The following is a 20,899-nucleotide window of genomic DNA, read 5'->3' as shown; positions in this document are numbered from 1 at the left end:
GAAGAGAAGGGATGAACAGGGGCTGGCAAGCTTACCCACGCTGGAGCCTTCCTTGCAGGAGTTCTGGTCTGTGGGGGAGGCCGACCGTCCAGGCCTGGCACTAGGAGTCACTCAGCCTATGCTGCTTGACTGATCAAGAGGGACATGGAAAGCACACAGACGCATAAAGAGAACTAGGCAACCAGGTGGAGTGTGCAGGCCTGTAATCCCAGCACTTGGGAAGCGGAGGCATCGGGACCAGGATTCAAGCACATCCTTGGCTGCATATTGAGTCCCAGGCCAGCTGGGACATGAGTGAGATACTGTCCCTAACATAGAAGGAAAAGGGAGCAGAGGAGAGAAAATAAGGAGGAGAAGATGGGGGGGGGGAGGAGAGGAAAAAAGACAAGGAGGAAGAGTAGGAGAGAAGAGTGGGGAAGAAGAAGAGGAAGAGGAGGAGGAGGAGGAGGAGACAGGAGGAGAGGAGGACCATCACTAGCCAATATGAGGTACAGGCAAACACTGCAGCCTCCATCGTACTAGGCAGTGCTCCTCCAGGCTGTCTGTGCTTCCCCAAGTGCCAGCCCCTTCCCTGCCCTGGTCTTTCCTAAACTCAGAGCAGAGCTCCTCCCTCCCTCCAGGTCTCAGCTGAGCCTTTGGCAGTAGCTGTGCACCATGGCTGATGCAAAGCTGAAATCTCTCAGCCAGGCCCTGAGCCCCTGAATCAGCAGGGCCCGTGTGGTCACAGGTGGAGCTCTTCCCCCACAGCTCCCAGTGTGAGCGGTCCCCTACGAAGGTACCCACATTCTCCCAGGTTGACTTCTTGTGGGCTTCTGAGATACTGAGCTCCCTGTGGGTCCCTCCAACTCTTCTCAAAGCCAGGCCCAGTGCCAATGCCACCTCTGTAGGCAGCCAAGACACTAAGCCTCTGTGGTCTCCAAGGAGAGAGCTGCCAACAACACTGCTCTCCTCAGACAAAGGCCACATCACCACACAGGCCCCTGACAGGACAAATCCAAAAGGCATGGAAGCAGCCTCGAGGGACAGGAAGGCTGGTAGACTTCTGGCCTGGATGGAACTTCAAAAGCCAAGGCTTAGCTACCTGGGCTTGGAGTTTTGCCATGTTGTAGTTCCACATTGCCCAGGTCTCTCCACCCCACCCTCATGTCTCAGTTCAGCTCCCACCTAACAGGAAAGACACCTCCTGTTAGCATGAATGTGGGGTCTACTAACTGCATTCATATTAGAATCACCAGCAGGGCTTTGGAGTGAGGGGATAAACATCATTGTTGCGGTTGTACAGGTCCATAATTCCTGTGCTGGGGAGGCTAAGGCAGGAGGTGGTGAGTTTGAGGCAATATATACTGTGTTTAAGGATAGTCTAAGCTATATTTATTTTTTAAAAGGCCTGGGAAGACAGCTCAGTGAGTAAAGCATTTGGCACACACGCCTGGGGATCTGAGTTCGAACCCTCAGGACCCACACAGAGCTCACCACTAGCTCTAGGACTCTGAGAGGCTGAGACAGGAGAATCCTCTGAAGTTTGGGGATCAGCTAGCCTGGCTTATGACAGTAGTGAACCACCAGAAAATAAAAATAAAATAAAATTTAAAAAGCCTGTCGCAAACACGGGGGAAGGGCAGTGCTGACACCGAAAGCTGTCTCATGACCTCCATATCACACAGTGTGTGCACACAATGTATGCATCTGTGTCAACACACATGACACAGATATACATAAAAGTGAAAAGAGAAAAGGAGAGAAGAATGCCTGGGCCCTGTTTATGAGCAGTTACGTCAGAGTCTCTAAGAGGGGCACTTAAATGACTATTTTTAGGTTGCTATTGAAGTGTAATTTACATAAAGCAAAGGACGTGTACAGTCCAACACTTTTCTCCCCACCCCTCCCCCAGACTGAGTCTCTCTATGTAGCTCTGGCTGTCCTGGAACTCACTATATAAATCAGGCCAGCCTCTGCCTCCTGAGCGCTGGGACTAAAAGCGTGCATCGTCACGTACAGTAGACCAACACATTTCAAAAACACAAACTAGCCCCGCCCCCAGAAACCCTTCATCTCCCCCCCTCCTTTTTGGTTTTTCTAGACAAGGTTTCTCTGTATAATAGCCCTAGCTTCCTGAAGTTGTTTTGTAGACCCACTGGCCTTGAACTCACAGAGATCTGTCTGCCTCTGCCTCATCAGTGCTGAGCTCAAAGAAGTACACCACCACGCCTGGCCCCAGAACCCATTTTTGCTCCTTCCGGTTGAAAAGTGCATTTGAAAGACTGAAAGGCACATCCACAGTTGTGTGTGTGTGTGTGTGTGTGTGTGTGTATACACATATACATACACACATACATATGTGTATGTTTGGGTCTTGGTTTTTTGAGACAGGGTCCATGCTGGCTTGGAACTTGCTATGTAGCTGAAAATGACCTTGAACTTCTGATCCTCCTCCACTTCCCACATGCTGGCATTACAACTATATGCTACCATGCCCAGCTCATGCACTATTAGGGCCTAAACTCAAGACCTTGTGCATGTTAAGCTAGCACTATTCCAAATGAGTTAGCACATGCTGTGTTATATTTGTGAACTGTATTTTTCACTAGCAATTCCATAGCATATCCATAGTATGGATAAAGTATTGCTTTCCTTTTACTAAGGACAGGCTCAGGCAGTTTTCCAGGTTTGGTTTATTATGAAACCAATGAAAACTCCGGTGCCAGCCTTGTGAACACAAGTATTCACTCCTGTGGGTAAACACTTAGCATCGGCATTGCTCAGTCACAAGGCACGTATCTGCTCAGCTTCTTTTTTTTTTTTTTTTTAAGATTTATTTATTTACTACTTATACAATATCCTGCCTGCATGTACACCTGCAGGCCAGAAGAGAGCACCAGATCTCATTACAGATGGTTGTGAGCCACCAGGTGGTTGCTGGGAATTGAACTCAGGACCTCTAGAAGAGCAGACAGTGCTCTTAACCTCTGAGCCATCTCTCCAGCCCAGCTTCTGGCTTTTAAATGCTCCGAGGTGAATTGAAACCTACAGCCAGAGTTAAGAAGCCACTGGAAGAACCCTGCCCACCGAGTCCTCTCTTTGTGGTTCACAGGGAAAGATGCCTCCTTTCCAAGGCCAGCCAGCCCTTCTGGTCTAAGAACCTAGGGTCCTGACCATACTGAGGTCCAGGCACATTGTGGCCAAACAGGGTGACCCACCCCTATTACTAGAGATTCCCCTCGTCTGTTGAGGCCACTTAGGACATTTCCTATGTTCTGCCAAGGAAATGACAGGTTGTCTTTCCCATGTGGCAGAAGCTATCTTAGAGCCACGTGGTATTCTTCCAGGGAATCTTCCTGTGTACTCTCAAAGCCACGGTCCTCCACACAATCCAGAGAGCAGCTGGCAAGAGCACGTCCCCCGGAGGACAAATAGGACAACATGTATGGAATGGGGTGAGTCACTAATATGCTAAAATGGGGGCTGGAGAGATGGCTCAGTGGTTAAGAGCACAACCTGGTCTTCCAAAGGACCCGGGTTCAATTCCTAGCACCCACATGGCAGCTCACAATTGTCTGTAACTCCAAGATCTGACACTTTCACACCAATGCACGTCGATTAAAACTAAATAAAAAAAATTTTTTTAAATATGCTAAAATGTGAAGATAAAAGGGAATTTCTTTCTTGTGCAAAAATAATTCTGTAGTTGCTCTATTGAGGCCACAACCACCCAGCACGTTGTATTGAGGAATTCACTATGCCTTTTGCTGACTTGAAAGGGGCACTGGGTGGGTGGGTGGGGAATCCCACAGCTGAAACTCATACCGGTGCATGGGGCAAGAGTAGTAAACTGCAGGTCACAATCCCATTGTCCCAACTCAGTATCCCTGGAAAATGCCTCAAGGAGGAGCTGCACTTGTCAAGTCAGTCATAGTCCCTGCCCGGAGAAGGGTCTGGTGCCACCTACATTAGGAAAGTGCTCAGCTTCCTTTTATTGCTTAGGGACGCTTTGAGATGAAAGGAGTATGTGGCAGACAGAGGCTCTTTATCCAGAGACTGTGGAAAGACCACATGACAGCAGTCAGAACCACATGTATACTCCAGATCCAAGCAATGCCATCTGCACTTGGCCAGGAGCCTCCCAAGAGTAAAGGGACACTCGTCAGATTCCCTTTCTAATGAGTCCAAGCTGGAAACCAGGAGACAATGGGGAGGTGTGCCTGCAGGGTCGAGCTGTACAGATGTTCCTGGAGGGAGGTGTGAGTGCAGGGCTGTGCAGATGTTCCTGGAGAGAGGTCTAGAGCTGAGCAAGAGACAGCAGAGTACAGACACCAGGGCACGGGCCAGACCTTCAGTCTAGGAGAGTGGAGGGGATCTGCTCCCCTTGGCTGTCCACTAACTTCCAGTTCTGCCTCCAGGCCAGGTTTGCCCCAAAACCATGTGCCAGGCACAGAGGTTAGATATAGTTAAGGCCCTAAGTGGGGCAAGTAGTCCTGCCTACATCCCACAGCTGGAGGGTGGAAAGCAGCTGGACTCTTGTGACCTTACAGCGCTGGACCACATGGAGGTATCTGACAACTAGCCCCACGTCATAGTCACACCTGCATGAGTCTCGAGGGCCAATAAGAGGAAAAGGACTGAAGGGCACATGAAAGCCATGACAAACTTCCTTAGCCCAGGGAATTGTGTCCCGTCCTCAGGTGGTCTATGGGAGATAATAACAGTTCCGGCTAAGGTTGCCTACCATCTGACCCTCAGTCCAGCCTTAGCCTTGTAGGACAGAAGGCAGCATCGGAGGCCTAGAGCTACAGCTAAAGGCCCTCCCTCGTACCTGAGTACCTGGAGAATGGCAGAGCTGATTCATACAGCAGTCCAGACAGTGGGCCTTCCTTCCTGGTATTTGTATCCAAGTGGCCTCAACTCTCTACGCAGCCAAGGACAACCTTGAATCTGAACGCGTGTCCCTCTGCCTCCACCGCTTAAGTGGCTGGGATTTACAGGCATTTGCTACCACACCAAGTTTCTGTGGTGCTGGAGACAGAACCTGGGGCTTCATGCATGCTAGGCAAGCACTCTACCAACTGAGCCACATCCCCAGCTAGTGGTGCTCTTTTCAATGTAGCACATAGCCTGTGCACTCCAGGGCCCCGAGATTCTGCCCCTCCTGTAGCTTTCCCTGGATGCAGGGTGAGGCCACAGTTCCTGAGAAGACCACAGGAGAGAGGATAGCAAAGAAACCGAAGAGGTATTCTAGAGCTGAGGGGAAAACCCAGAGGCCCTTCTGGGGAGTGGAGTTCCCTAGACACACAGTCCCCTCTGGGTGTGGTGGCGCACGCCTTTAATCCCAGCACTCGGGAGGCAGAGGCAAGTGGATCGCTGTGAGTTCGAGGCCAGCCTGGTCTACGAAGTGAGTCCAGAACAGCCAAGCCTACACAGAGAGACCCTGCCTCAAAAAACAAAACAGTCAGTCCCCAGTCTTTCTCTTCTTTACTCAGAGACCCAAACAAGGAGACGCGGCAGCTGAGGAGCAGGTGTGGGCAGGCTCAGGCACCTGGGAGGTGGACACTGGCTGAAAAAGAACGCCTTCTAACAGTAACAGGAGTTTCTTCTCCCCACAGAGAACTCAGAAACCTCTATATATTCCTGCCCAGCGGATGTGACAGCTGAGAAGGCCGGCTCCATCTTCCTATTATGGCAGCCAAGATAGTTGCCTGTGTCTCTTGCCTCAGCTCAGATCTGCCCTGCCCCGCAAGCCCTTCGCTGGTTGGCTGATTGGACCACCTGAGGTTAATGAGCCTCAAACCCCTTTTTTCTTGTTTCCTGATCTCTAAAGCCAAGTCTGGACTCTCGGCCTGCTCCTTGTGAGGCAGAGGTGGTCACAGCGAGGTGTTCGAAGAAGGGCGCTGATGACCTGCTCCTCCTCCCAGCTCTGGCTGCCTCATGCCCTGCCAGCCTGCTCCTACCCGGACAGAATCCCCTTGTCCTTGTCCTCCCTGAAGCTGCACCTGTGTCCAGGGACAGGCATGATTATGATCTCCATTGTGCCCAGAGACTTTCCCGGGCTACGCGGCCTGCTTATATAACCATCTCCAGGCTGAGTCTTAACCACTCAGTGTTCACATTCCAGGGACTTACTCAGTCTCATAATACAGTAAGTGCTCAATAACAGTGCACAAACTAAACAAAACCCCCACCTGAAGGGCTGCTCTGTGTGCGTAGTTTCACCCCCACCTGAAGGGCTGCTCTGTGTGTGCAGTTTGTTCAGAAATGTAGGGCTCACACAAACTTGAAGTGGCAGCACCTTCTGGCTGTACCTTGAACCTCTGGTGATCCTGTCACCTGCTTCAGAACCTGTGCCTCTACAAAACAGGGCAGAAATTCCTCTTGCTTATGTGCTGTGTGATAATCTGAAAGGGGTCAAAGTGCAGTCGAAGGGGGGCAGTGTCTCTTATAGTCCTGCCCTTTGAGCTTCCTATCCCTTAGTGGCACGCTGAGAGCTGTGGCTCCGCGTCCCACCACGCTCCTTGAAGGATACCTAGAGGTACAGTACCCTCTCCACAGGAATTAACAAGGTGGGGGCACAAGTGGGCCTCATGTGTACCCACAAACTCCATGCATGCCTTGCATGCCTACATCTTTTCTTTGGCATGTAACACAAGAAAGCAGGAGCCTGCAGGAGAAGGCATTCTGGTTCCAAGGCTGCACCAGGGATGGGCTCCCACCTGCTGGCCAGGAGAGACACAACTACCCAGCCATGCTCAGAAGCCAGCCTCCCTGCTCCTCCCTCTACTGGAAGTTTGAGGACAGCCATTGCTGTTTCTGTCCTGCACGGAGCTCAAAGGCCTGCAGAGTGAAAACAGTCACTAGGGACAAACAGCTGAAACGGGGAAGCTCCCCTGACAGGATACCCAGGCTTTCCTACAGAGCCTGGACCACATGGCACAGGCAATGAGTTCTACAAATTGCCTGGCTGGCAGCTAGCCTAGCCAGCAGTACCCACAGCTGGGGCAGCATCTGTTGAACTGGGCCCCCTGGACCTAATGACAGACCACTTCTTTTGGGCAGGCTTCTTGGGACCTGGCCATCTCCATACAAGAAGCTGGTCATTCAGGTCCTACAAACAGACTTGCACTCAGTCAGAAACAGAATGCCCCTGTATTCCAAGTGGCCACTCTTCAGAAGGGAGGTGCACAGACAACCTTGGCCACACAGATGCCCTCATTCAGGCTGCCAGGGGTGTGGCTACTCTCCAATGACAAGTCAGCTCTGTTTACCCATGGGTACTGCCCAGCAGAGCCTACTCTAGTGTCTGAGAATGCCCATCTCAGAATCCCTCTGGTCCTGTGGACTCGCCAGACTCTGCTCAGAACTACAGGCGACTGTGAGGCCCTGGGGTCCTGAGGGAGACTGGGTGGACGTGGAGGAACTACGACTTCTGCTTGGGGGCTTTGAGGAAGCCACTGTTGCTTTCCGGGACAAGAAAGTCTCCGGGACAAGAAAGTCTCCACTCAGGAGTTAAAAAGCAGAGGCCACGAAGCTAGGTGATTTGCAGTTGGCCACCCACCCTCTGTGTCAAAGGGTTCCTGTCCTAGAAGGGGTTGGCAGTTTGCTCAGAGGACTGCCCTCCCGTCTCCCTTCTGCCTTCCTCCTGTAAATACCAACTGAAAAATGAATGCTTGTTATTCCCTGTGCTCTGGATAAGTGCTGTGTGTCCCAGGGAGGAAGGCAAGGTGGTACTACCCATAGCATGCCTGCCAAGGGAGGCAGACAGAAGGCAAATATTTACATAAGCCGGTACATAATTATAGTCCATAATGTATGCCCTGAGGAAAAGCTCGGTGTCAGGAGAAATTCTGTCAGAGAAGTGGGCTCACCTGTGGACAGCAAGGGTGCTTCCTCTAAAGTCAGTAAGGCCCGGCAGCTCATCTCCCTCTGGATGTTCACCAGATGGGGAAGGGAGATGGTGGCTGCAGAGGGGTCACTGGAGAGGTCAAAGGGAAGGAGGCCAGAGGTGTGGGACTGCATGAGGCACATACCAGAGGCCCTGTTTCCGGAGGGTATTGGTAAGCAATAAGGTGGTGAGTGGTGAGATCAGAGAGGTGGCCAGAGCTGGATGGCATAGACCCCCTGAGCCCCAGTGAGAGTCTCGACCTTACAACAATGGGTACCCAGAGAAGAGGTTTAAATGAAAGGAGGTATACTATCAACTTTGGGGTTTTTAAGTATAAATATTTTTACTTATTTATGTGTATAGATAGATGTGGGGGGGGCGGTCAGAGCATAACCTCGGAGAGTTGGTTCTTCCTTTCCACTACCCTATGATTTCCTGGGATTGAATTCTGGTCATCAGACCTGCTGAGCCATCTGGATCTTAACACTAAATTGTGTCCTTAAAATGACTAAGATGCTAAGTTTTATGTTATGTGGATATCTTAAATCACAATTCATCCATTCATTCATTTTGAGATAGGGTCTCACTTTGTAGACCAGGCTGGCCTTGAACTCACAATAATCCACTTGCCTCTGCCTCCCAAGTGCTGGGATTAAAGGAGTGTGCTACCACATCTAGCGTAACAATTTAAAAAAGAACCCTTAAAACTCAACAATAATAATTGAATCACATATTTGATTCAGTACTCCTCAAAAGAAGATAAAAATACCTGGTAAGTATGTGAAAAGGTCATCAACATCATTAATCATGAGGAAAAGCCACAAAGCACACCACCCCACGCCCCCCGGAAGACTGTCATTGATGGATGGTGAGGGTGAGCCTGGGGAGATACGGGGACCCTTCTTTCCACCTGGTGGGAATGTGAAATGGGGTAGGTTTTATAATTAAGATAAGATGAAATAAGGCACAAGATACCAGATGCTAGGCAACAGATATTAGATTATATGAGGTTTATTAAGTGAGCATGGGGGGAGAAGGAAAGGGCGGAGGGGTACCCCAGAGAGAGAGAGACAGAGACAGAAACAGAGACAAAGGGACAGAGACAGAGGAAGAGGAAGAGAGGAAGGGGTAAGAGAGTAAGGGGGTAAAAGAGGGAGGGGCAAGGTAGGTCAGTCCTTTTATATACTGGGCAGGGCCACGCCTCCATGGCAGGTAGGCAATGACATCACAGGTAGGCAGACAGAAGCAGAATTTTAACAGTAGGTATTTTGGAAAACAGCTTGGCGGTTCCTCGAACCATTGAAGTTACCATACAACCTGGCAAATATCCCTAGGACTATACAATAGAGAATTAAAAATGCATGTCCAGGCTGGAGAGATGGCTCAGTGGCTAAGGGCATGAACTCCTCTTGCAGAGGACCAAGTTCCCGTTCCAGTCCCCACATCACACAGCGTACAACCACCTGCAAGCCCAGCTCCAGGAGAATCTGATGCCTGTGGCCACTTAAGATGCACATTTACCCCCACACAGACATGGACACATAATGCTCGCAGCAGCATTATTCAGAAAAGCCAAAAGATGAAACAGCCTAGGTGTCCATCAATCAATAGATAGACAAAATATTTCTCTTCAACCATTAAAGAACAAACAAAAAACACTGACACATGCTAATCGTGAATGGATTTTTTTTTTTTTTTTTAACGATGTCAGAGGTGTAGGAAGTGGTGGTGGAACGCAGAGTCTGCAAAGGCATTAGGGAGAGGGTGTTAGAACCCCTGGAGCTACAGTTATGGGCAGTTGGGAGGCAGCTAAAGCAGGCATAGGAGCCCAAGCTACCTGCCTTGGGCTAGCCATCTCTCCCACCCCCATGAAAGGATCTTTAATATACTGTTTACTGAAAGAAAACCATCACAAAAGACCACTATGGTTACATGTGGAAGGAACAAATACCAAATCGCCAAATCTATACAGACAGAAAGCAGATTAGTAGTTCCTGGGAGGCAAGGAAAGGCTAAATGGGGAGTGATGTCTAATTGTACACGTAGTTTCTTTGCAGGGCAAATAGTCTGGAGTTAAACAGTGGTCTTGGTTACACAACTGTGTGACTGTTATAAACATCACTCAATTGGACAGGTGGCAAGTTGGCTGTGTAGTCCACGTGCAAGCACGTAGAAGGCCCTTGGTCGCATTCCTAGCACCAAATAAACAAACAAATTCCACGGTGTATAAATTCTATCTCAATGCAAACAAGGAGGGAGAAAGGGAAGGGGGAAGGAGAGACCCAGGGTTTAAGGAATGTGTGGAAGGAAAAGAAAGGAGATGTTCCCCAAAATTAGGTTATAAAGAGTGGACTAAGAAATAGGGAGGGGGGAAAAAAAAGCCAGGCAGTGGTGGCTATGATTCTTGCTCGCTTTTAATCTCAGCACCCAGAAGGCAGGGGGAGGGATGATCTCTGAGTTCCAGGACAGCCAGGGCTACACAGAGAAACCTTGTCTGGAAAAACAAAACAATTAGAAAAATATAAAATTCCAGGTATGTGGGTTGCCATGAAAACAAAGAAGCATTTCCTGAGGAGGACTGGGCCAGCGGCGGGAAAACAGTACTGAGGTTTGCAGAGGGTAACAGCAGGAGTGAAGGGTAAAACTCGAGGTTGGACACGTGGGCCAGTAACCTTTGCAAGGACACTTCGGTGCTGGGATGGACCGGGCTCCTCCCTCCTTTTTCCCAGACTAGTGACTGGGAGGGACAGTGAGCCTCTGACCACATGTGAGGAAACCGGGCCACCAGCCAGCTCAGCACCACAACAGCCTGGGATGCTTGCCACTCCTCACTTCCAGTAAAAGACCACATGCTTGCTGGGATGGACAGGGCTGTACACCTCTCTCCTAGTCTGAAAAGGCAATCGAGCGTGCTGCCTCACTGCCTAGTCACATCTCCCGACCCACCAGCCACTCCTCCACCCCAAGGGTGCACCAACCACAAGGATCTTTTCTAACCCTGCCCTGGAAAGAACTGGGAAAACCAAGGTCCTTCCGTCCCTGGTGGCAGCCCCACCCAGAATTCCTGTACCACACTTAGTGGTTCCCAAGGCGGCGCCTGCAGCGACACTGATCACGTCAGTGTGGCGCGGCCTAGCCCTCTGCCAGTTGGTAAGTCGAGCTGGTAGCGCATAGCATAGCTCTTAGGTCGGGAGACCTGACGTGAGGGCAGGAGCAGCGTCCCCACCAACCGGCTTCCTGGGATGCTGAGCCTGCGCGCAGCTTCTGGAGTGGTGCCCGGCACCAGAGCTGGCAGCTGGCCGCCACTGTGCACGCCCCTGGCAGGGTTGTAGTCCACACCCTACTGCAGGCTCTCGACAACGTGGCTCCCCAGGCAGATTCCTGACCAATGATCCAATCTTGAACAGCTTGCTGCTGGGTCCTGGGGCCTCTTCCCCAGGGAGCACAAAAGGTGAGAAAAATAAAGATTTATGTATTTAAAAGAAATCATTGTTTTTAGATGGTATTTAAAATAACAAAACAAACCAACCAAACAAAACCCCTAGGGGTTGGTGGGATAGCCCAGTAGGTAGAACACATGCCATGCAATAATGAGGGCTTGAATTTAATCTGGAGAGCAATTGAGGCAGACATTTGACTTCTGATGTAGGTGAGCAAGAACACACATGTGCATGCACAGAGAGAGAGAGAGAGAGAGAGAGAGAGAGACAGAGACAGAGACAGAGACAGAGACAGAGAGACAGAGACAGAGACAGAGACAGAGACAGAGACAGAGAGACACTATAATTCCTTGACCTCACATAACTGACACAATAAAAGATGCCGGCCGCCCACTGGGATGCCTCACACATACTAGGTAAGGATTCTACCATCCCACCCAACTACACCCCTAGCCTTAAGAGTTCACCACTATTTTAAGTGTTACAAGAGCAACACAAAAATCCATAGTTTGCCTGGGTGTGGTGGCTCATGCCCGGAATCATCACGTTCATGAGGCTGAGGCAGGAGGATCACGAGGCATGAAAGACAGGAGGTCAGCCTAAGGTTACATAGAGGGAGGACTGAGGGAGAGATGAATTCCTTCCCCCACCCCCACCCCCAAGACAGAGTCTCTCTGTGTTAGCCTTGGCTGTCCTGGACTCACTTTGTAGACCAGGCTGGCCTCGAACTCACAGCGATCTGCCTGCCTCTCTCTGCCTCCTGAGTGCTGGGGTTAAGGCGTGCGCCACCATCACGCCCGGCTGGAGAGATGAATTCTTAGTGAGTTGACTCTAAAGGGCCCTACATTTTACTTGATCTGGAAGACTATATGCTTGAGAACAGCCAAGGGAAAAAAAAATTTTTTTTAAAGAAGCTGTGGAGGTTTCACTTAACCAAGTGTCAGAACAAACTACAAAGGTATTACTGGCTTACAAAAGAGTTAAACATAGATGGGACACACAGAATATATGTATAATGAGCCAGGAGGTGGTGGTGGTGGCAGCGCACGCCTTTAATCCCAGCACTGGGGAGTCAGAGGCAGGTGGATCTCTGAGCTTGAGGCCAACCTGGCCTAAAGAGTGAATTCCAGGTCAGCCAAGGCTACACAGAGAAACAAAAAACAAAACAAAACAAAACAAAAATATACAATGAATACATCCAAGTCATTAGGCAACCTAACAGAGAAATGAACAAAGCCACTGTAAGAGGGACACTCCTGTAATCCCAGAACTAGAGAGGCTGAGCCAAAATTGTAGAACATTCTAGGCTAGTTTGGGATACATAGGGAGTTTCAGGCCAATCCTGTCTCAAAAAACAACAAAAACAAAAATAAAAACAGGGCTGGTAAACCATACATGCCTGATGACCTGAGTTCAATCCTTGGGACAGAACATATCAAATTGTCCCCGGACCTCTGCATGCATGCTGTGGCACACACATGCACACATGCACGCATCACACACACACACACACACACACACACACACACACACACACACACACACACACAAAACACATAACAATTTAAAAATACAAAACAGGGTTGGAGAGATGGCTTAGCAATTAAGAGCACTGTCTGTTCTCTCAGAGGTCCTGAGTTCAATTCCCAGCAACCACATGGTGGCTCACAACCATGTACACTGGGATGTGATGCTGCCTTCTGGCCTTCAGGTGCACATGAAGATTGAACACTCATCTACATAAAATAAATAAGCACATCTTTTTGTTTTGTTTTGTTTGGAGACAGGGTTTCTTTGTGTAGCCCTGGCTGTCCTGGACTCACTTTGTAGACCAGGCCGGCCTCCACCTCACAGAAATCCGCCTGCCTCTGCCTCCTGAGTGCTGGGATTAAAGGCGTGCATCACCACCACCTGGCCAATAAATAAATCTTTAAAAATACAAAACAAGGGGCTGGAGAGATGGCTTAGTGGTTAAGAGCGCAGCCTGCTCTTCCAGAGGTCCTGAGTTCAGTTCCCAGCAACCACACGGTGGCTCACAACCATCTAGAATGGGATATGGTGCCCTCTTCTGGTGTTCAGGCATACATGTAGGCAGAACACTGGATATATAATAAATAAATCTTTTTTAAAAAAGAAAAGAAAAACAAAAATACAAAACAAATAAAAATTATTTGAATCTACAATTATGTCAAAATAAAAATCTTACTTTTAAAAATTAACTTTGGTCTGAAGAGATGGCTTAGCAGTTAAGGGATGCAGAGCTGGGTCCCCAGCACATGTGTCCGTTTGCTCACTTGCATGTATAATACCTGTAACACCAGCTCAAAGGGGGATCCAAAGTCTTCAGCCGCAGAGGCACCCATGTACAAGTGCATATTCCCACACACAGACACACAGACATATTTTTAAAAAATGAACCTTGGCTGGGTATGGCGGTACACACGTTCAATCCCAGCATTTGGAGGGAGAGGTAGATGTATCTCTGTGTGTTCAAAGCCAGGCTGATCTACAGAATGAGTTCCAGGACAGCCAAGGGTATAGAGAGAAACACTGCTTAAAAATAAATAATGAAGAACAAAAAACTTTTGATCTGGTGTCTTGGTTGGCTTGTTTTACTTTATACAAACTATAGTTATCTGAAAGAGGGAATCACAATTGAGAAAATGCCTTTGTAAGACTGCCACTGGGGAAGCCTGTGAGGGATTTTTCTTTTCTTTTTAAAAATTTTTATTTATTATGTATGAGTGTTTTGTTTGAATATATTCATGCATGCCCGAGGTGGCATCAGATCCTTTATAGATGGTTGTGAACCACCATGTGGTTGCTGGGAATTGAACTCAGGTCCTCTGAAAGAGCAGCCAGTTCTCCTAACCACTAAGCCATCTCTCCAGCCTGTGAGAGATTTTCTTAATTAGTGGTTGAGGCAGGAAGGCCCAGGCCCTTTTAAGTAGGGCACCACTAGGCAGGTGGTCCTGGGTTCTATAAGAAAGCAGGCTGAGCAGGCTATGGGGAGCAAGCCAGCTAGTGGTATTGTTCCACGGTTTCTGGTTCAGCCTCTACCTCCAGGTTCCTGCCTTGAGTTCCTGCCCAGACCTCCCTCAGTGATGGAGTGTGACCTGAGTGAGACCTGTGAGCTGAAACAAACCCTTCTCTCTCCCAGCTGTTTTTTGTCGCGGCATTTCACCGCAGCAACAGAAACCCCGACTAAGACACCTGGAAATGTAGCTCAATGGCAGAGCACTTGTCTGGTGTGTGCAAGGCCGTAGGTTTATCCTCAGCACTGCAGAACTTAAAGCCGAGTGAACTTTACACATTAAAAAGGAAGACAGAGGAAGTTCTCAGATCTGGCGCTGAATCATCAGAGTCTCCAAGCTGGAGGCACTTTGAAGAAGAAACCTCTGGATGAGCACGTACACTGTGTGAGTTACACAGCTGCTGTAGCCTGGGGATCTCTGACAAAGCCACACGTTAACGTCTAACAGACAGTAAACGGGAGCTAAGGGGTGAAACTTGCAGAGTAGGACCTCAGACCCAGATCTTTCTGAAAACTTGGCACTATCTGTGTGGTATCACATTGATTACTACCTAGAAATGATATAAAAGACACACACACACACACCCGCCCAAAAAAGGAAAGAAAACAACACAAACAAACACAGACAGGGTCTCTCTGTGTAGCCTTGGCTGTCCTGGACTCCCTTTGCAGACCAGGCTGGCCGGCAGTGATCTTAAGCACTGAGCCATCATCTCTCCAGCCACACAGTTCCTCTTCCTGTGGTGATCCCCAACCATAAAAGTATTCTCTTTGCTAGTTCATAACAGTAATTTTGCTACTGTTATGAGCAGTACTGTAAACATCCAATATGCAGGATAGCTGATGTGTGACTCTTGTGAAAGAGACCACTCCCAAAGGGGTCACGCCCCACAGGTTGAGACCCACGGGGCTGATGTAAACCACATCCCTCTGGGGTAGGCACAGGTTGCAGGGTAGGCATGTGAACTCCTGGGTCCTGGGGAGGAGAGCATCCATTTTTTATTAGCTTCTGAGTATAGCCAACAGTACCCTTACATTTCATCAGCAGTAAAAGAGATTCAAAATACAGGCCCTGAAATTGATTATGCTAAGTAAATAATAAACACTGGGCATCAACTGCAGTCTCTAAGTGCCCTTCCCAGAAAAAGGGCTTCTTAGAGAGTTGGCTGCTTCTGAAGGTGGCATTTCCAAAGAAGGAAATGCACAAATAAGCCTAAAACATCTCTTCCTCCCAGAAATGAGGGAGGGAGGCATGGACTCATCGGCCACCTTCAGAGATGCTGCAGTTTGCGTACCAGTCTGCATGCTGTTTATCATGGACGCAATAGGCCCAGTATGCTGAAGCCTCTGAGACCATAATTATACACAAGACGCCCACCTCTGGTGAATACTACAGACCCATTTCATGATTCCTGGAAAGCAGCAAATAGTTTTTTTTTTTTTTTGAGAATTTATTTTATGTATTTATTTTCTGTGTATTAGTGTTTTGACTATATGTATGTCTGTGTGACAGTGTCTGCTCTCCTGGAATTGGAGTTAGACAGTTGTAGGCTGTCATATGGGTGCTGGGAATTGAACCAGGTTCCTCTGGAAGAGCACCCAGGGCTCTTAACCCCTAACCTGTACCTCCAGCCTCTGAAAACCAGTAAATAAAAGGAAAGAGGCTAGTATTTATTTAATCTGCCTTCCCAGTACTAGCTATCTCAGAGTAGCCACATAATCAAAGAGGGGAAACCTTCTTTGAAGAGAAAGAGTCCACCTGACAAACGAAGAAAGAGGTGCAGATTCACAATCCTTTTGGTCTTTAAAGAAATAGGGCTACTTACATGACCCAAAGGGATAGACACAGACATTGGATGTGTCCTGAAGTGTACAATACCTTCCCTACCCAGCCAGGGATCTAGATCCAACTTGCAATTTCTATGATATTCGGAAGTCTGAATATACATTTTATACGGACACACATATACATTAATTTATTTGCATGGGTGTTTTGCTTGCATGTATTTGTCTGTCTGTATACTCCTTGCAAGCCTGGTGCCTGTAAAAGGCAGATGTCATTGTATCTTCTGGAACTGGAGTTAAAGATGGTTGCAAGCCACCACTTAGGTGCTGGGAATAAGCCTGAGTCCTCTGGAAGAGCAGCCAGTGCTCTCAGCTGCTGAGCCTACTCCTCAGCCTCAACATTACTGTAACCACCACCAAGAAACTGGGAGTTAGGCAATGGGACTTACGCCTGAAATCTCAGTGTTTGTGTGGCTCAGACAAAAGGAGGCCCTTGAAATCCATTTTGGGGCAGCCTGGGCTACAGTGATCTCTCTCTCTCTCTCTCTCTCTCTCTCTCTCTCTCTCTCTCTCTCTCTCTCTCTGTGTGTGTGTGTGTGTGTGTGTGTGTGTCTGTCTGTCTGTCTGTCTGTCACACACACTCTCAAAAATTTTAAAAAAAAAAATCAAACACAAAAAGATGTTCAGTGTGTTTGGTAACAAAGGAAGCCTTGTGATTCTGGATGTCACTGACTTACCATAAAATAAATTTCTGAGTAGCCCTTCAAGGTTCAAAAGTTATTTTTGGAGCTTGGGACATAGTTTAGTGGTAAAATGAATGTTGAAAGTGTATGAATCCCTGGTTTGATCCTCCAGCACCACCAAAGAAAAACAAAAAGGCTCCAATAATGATGATAATGTAAATAATGTTCTGTGTGGCCTGAGTGACCATTGGCAGGGTTTGAGTCATTAGGTTAATTCGAACACAAGTTGAAAAAAGAGAAAGGAACAGTTTTATGACCAGAGAGAGTTGTCTGCCCAGGCAAACCAAGGTTGCCACTGACCTTCAGTCAGAGAAAAGAGGGAGCTGATGAAAGGAAATACCAGAAGGATTTTGACAACCATTTAATAAACCTTTGATTTACTATGTCAGCACATGAAGAAGGGGAGCAATTCACGTGAGACTTAAACAAATTCTGTAAGTGCTTTTTATTTCCACTTAAAAAAAAAAAAAAAAAGGTTCCTGCCAGGCCATGGCAGCACTTGGGAAGCAGGTGGATCTCTGTGAGTTTGAAGCCAGCCTGGTCTACAAAGTGAGTCCAGGACAGCCAAGGATACACAGAGAAACTCTGTCTCAAAAAACCAAATAAATAAGTAAATAAGTTCCAAGCTGGTCTTAGTGGTGTAAACCTGTAATCCCAGCTGCTCAAGAGGCAGTTCAAGGACAGTCTGATGAATTTATAAAAACCAGTAAAAAAAAATTTTTTTTTAAATTTCTTTTAAAGGGCTGGCAAACTGGCCGTATGGTACAAGTCTGTAATCCCAGAACTTCTGAGGTGGAGGATCAAGAGTTCAAAGTCAGGCTGGCGAGGAAGCTGGGAGGATCCCCTGGCAAAGACGCTTGTGTGCCTTGCAAGCCTGATAATCTCAGTTTAATTCTGAGGATTTCTGGTGGAAAGGAGAAACTAACTTCCCCCAAATTGTCCTTTGCCAGGTGTGGTGGTGCATGCCTTTAATCCTAGCACTCGGGAGGCAAAGGCAGAGAGGCAGAGGCAGAGGCAGGCTGATCGCTGTGAGTTCAAGGTCAGCCTGGTCTACAAAGGGAGTCCAGGACAGCCAGGTATACACAGAGAACACCCTGTCTTGAAAAACCAAAACCAAAACCAAAAATAAATAAATAAATAAATAAATAAGAGTTCAAGGTCATTTTTAAGCTACATATCAAGTATGAGACTAGCCTGGGTGACATGAGACCTTGTCTGAAAAATCAATAATAAATAAAATAAAATTTTTGAAAGACTTGAGGGTGTAGCTTAGTAGAAGAGCAATTGCCTTGCCCTGGAGATGATCTGTGGTACTTCAAGACAGACAGACAGTCTAATGTAATTCTAAACATCATTGAGGAAATATTAAGAACAAGGATTTAAAAGTTGATCCAGCGGGCTGGAGAGATGGCTCAGAGGTTAAGAACCTTCCAGAGGTCCTGAGTCCAATTCCCAGCAACCACATAGTGGTTCATAACCATCTATAATGGGATCTGGTGCCCTCCTCTGGTGTGCAGGTATACATGCAGGCAGAACACTGTATACATAGTAAATAAATAATTTTTTTAAAAAAAGTTGATTCAGTTACTACAAGTTATTCAAACTAACTCTAAATTCTAACCAAGCATTTCTCAACTAACAAAAAAAGTGCAGATGAGGGAAGAAGAGGGGGAGGGAAAACAGTTAGACCCTTTAAAGCATAATGCTTAAGACTAATGCACACTGCCACAGCATGCAGGCACACCCTCGGGGAAACTGCTAGTTCTTAATCAGATTGGAAGCTCATCCCTGTATGTGTGTTGTACGTGCGTATCTGTGCACATTCAAAGAGGCCAGAGGATGTCCTGTTCTGTTGCTCTTTCCACTTTATTTCCTTGAGACAGGGTCTCTCTCTCACTGAACCTGGAGCTAGGCTGGCAGCCAGCAAGGCCAGGTGATATCTCTATCTCTTTCTTCTACAGTGCTGGGATTCCACACCCTCGCAAGTGGCCCCACCCAGCTGGAACTCAGGAGCTCATGCTTAAGCAACGATGTTATTATCTACTGTGCCATCTCCCCAGCCTCAGGAAACTCATTCTTGGGGCCATCTGCCCTGATCCCCACCCTTCCCTACATTCGTAAACAGTGAGGAGAATTAATCACAGCTTAGAGGTTAGAGACAATAGGTGATGCGAGATGGACACCCTACAGCCCATGTGAAGAGGTGCGCAGGCCACGCCCGACCTCTCTCAAGCTTACAGAGACGAAGGGAAACTGGTTTTCCCCTCTCAGAGAAGGATGAACACATTATTTTCCAGTCTCAGACGCTAGACCTTTCTTGCCGCGATGGGCTTCCAAGGCATGTCACAGCAAAGGGAAAACCAGGGGAAGAACCCAGACACCTTCAGACGTGGAGGCGGAAATGTGTTAGCTAGCAGAAGCCCTGGTTGTCTGTGCAGAGAGGTCTTTAGGGGCGCCTAAGTCATGCCTCTTCTTACTTTGTGGTAAAGCAGACCTGGGGAGGGAAGTGATTTGTTCCAAGTCACAGCAAAATGGGCGCAGCACTCGGGACTCCCAGTGCAGCAACTCATGTCCGTCTTATAAATAGGCAACGTGTCTCTCAGCAGCTGAAGCAAACGGCTTAGCCAGCTTAAGGGCTGGGTGGAGTCACCTTGACAGGCACTAGCAAATCACGGAGGAGCTAGCTCTCAGGAAGCCAGCAGGCATAAACCGTCCTGAACACTGTCATCCTTGCCCGTGGAGGGTCACCAGAACATTCCCCCAATGAATGAAGCAGCACACAGGTATTTCCAATCCCGAATAAAGTTTGGAGGGCCCACCTGAGGCCAGAAATCAAAAGCAAGCACCAACAGAAAGGCCAGGATGAGGCCCAGACTGAAGTCTCTGGGATATCTAGAAAAATCCTTGCCCTCTGGGAAGTTGAGAGAAACTTCCATTTCGGCCCCAGCAGACACCTCCTGAATGCTCCGCAAGCAGCAACCAGTCAGCTTTGCCCTCTGGATCCTCTCACTTGCCCCAAGGTACCCACCGAGAACACCCACTGCCAAACTATAACTTGTACGCTGAGTGTGTCGCTGCGCGGCCGTATGAGAGGACTCTGGAGCGGTACCCAGGGCGGGTGACACCTTCTACCCAACTTCTTCAGCAATACTTTGTTTTACTGCCATAGGGGTGTTCAGAGTTACCAAGTGAGCAGTGACATCCAGCTTGTCGGATCTCTGCAAGGAGGGGGCACCTTTACACAATCGTGTATGTTGAGGGAGGAGGCAAGTGATAGTCAGCTGGACACCCCACCGCCTCAAGACCTTAGAAGACTGAGCTGCTAAATCTACAGCCCTGTGTATCCAAGGCTGACGTGGGAACAAGATCACATTTGTCCTACCTAGATCCATCCTGGCTGGCCAAGGGTGTCCGATTGTGCAGGCTTGGGACTGGGTGGGAGTAGGAATTTACACTTTCATCAATGGGCTGCAGCTTTCCCCCACTCCCCACGGCTGGACCTGAATTCATTACGTGGTCCAGCATGATCCACGAGCTTCCCAGAGGCTGGCAAGCATAAACCATCTTGGATACCGTGCTGAGACTGTAGGTGTGCCTCACCAACATCTGGTGTACGTGGTGCTGAAGATCCAATACATGGCCTTGTACATGCTAGGTTAATATTACATTCCTAGTTCACAGCTACCATTCGTGACGTCATCTCCATGACACCTCCTGTCTTCTCTCCCCCCTTTCCTCCTCCTGCAAGAACTTTCCTTTCCTCCCAGGTCGACTTTGGACCAGCTCTCAGGGCTTGGAGACTGGCCCCAGCCCGCCCGGGCCTGGAGCACCGGGTGCGGCCGAGTCGTGCTGGGACAGCTCCATGGTGCCTCCGGGGCAGGCGCGTGTGCTCCTAGAGTAGATTCCGCTGGGAGAGGGGAGAAGGGAGGAGAGGAGAGGAGCTCATCTTGCAGGGGCCCGCAGGGGAACACCTGGGCGTAGAGACAACCAGGACTCGGGGGTCGTAATGGTGAAAAATGAATGAAAA

The 20,899-nt window shown here is 48.5% G+C and overlaps 1 protein-coding gene across 1 annotated transcript in view; it reads right to left on the bottom strand.

Annotated features, from left to right (window-relative positions):
- Positions 1–20,899, bottom strand: part of Gramd2a (GRAM domain containing 2A) — a 34,775-nt gene that overhangs the window by 13,495 nt on the left and 381 nt on the right. The gene's annotated exons all lie outside the window — the stretch shown is intronic.

This window comes from Acomys russatus, chromosome 14 (genome assembly GCF_903995435.1).
Source record: "Acomys russatus chromosome 14, mAcoRus1.1, whole genome shotgun sequence".
Classification (NCBI taxonomy): Eukaryota; Metazoa; Chordata; class Mammalia; order Rodentia; family Muridae; genus Acomys; species Acomys russatus.
Note: the sequence above shows the minus strand (reverse complement) of the source record. Positions and strands in the feature narration are given on the sequence as shown.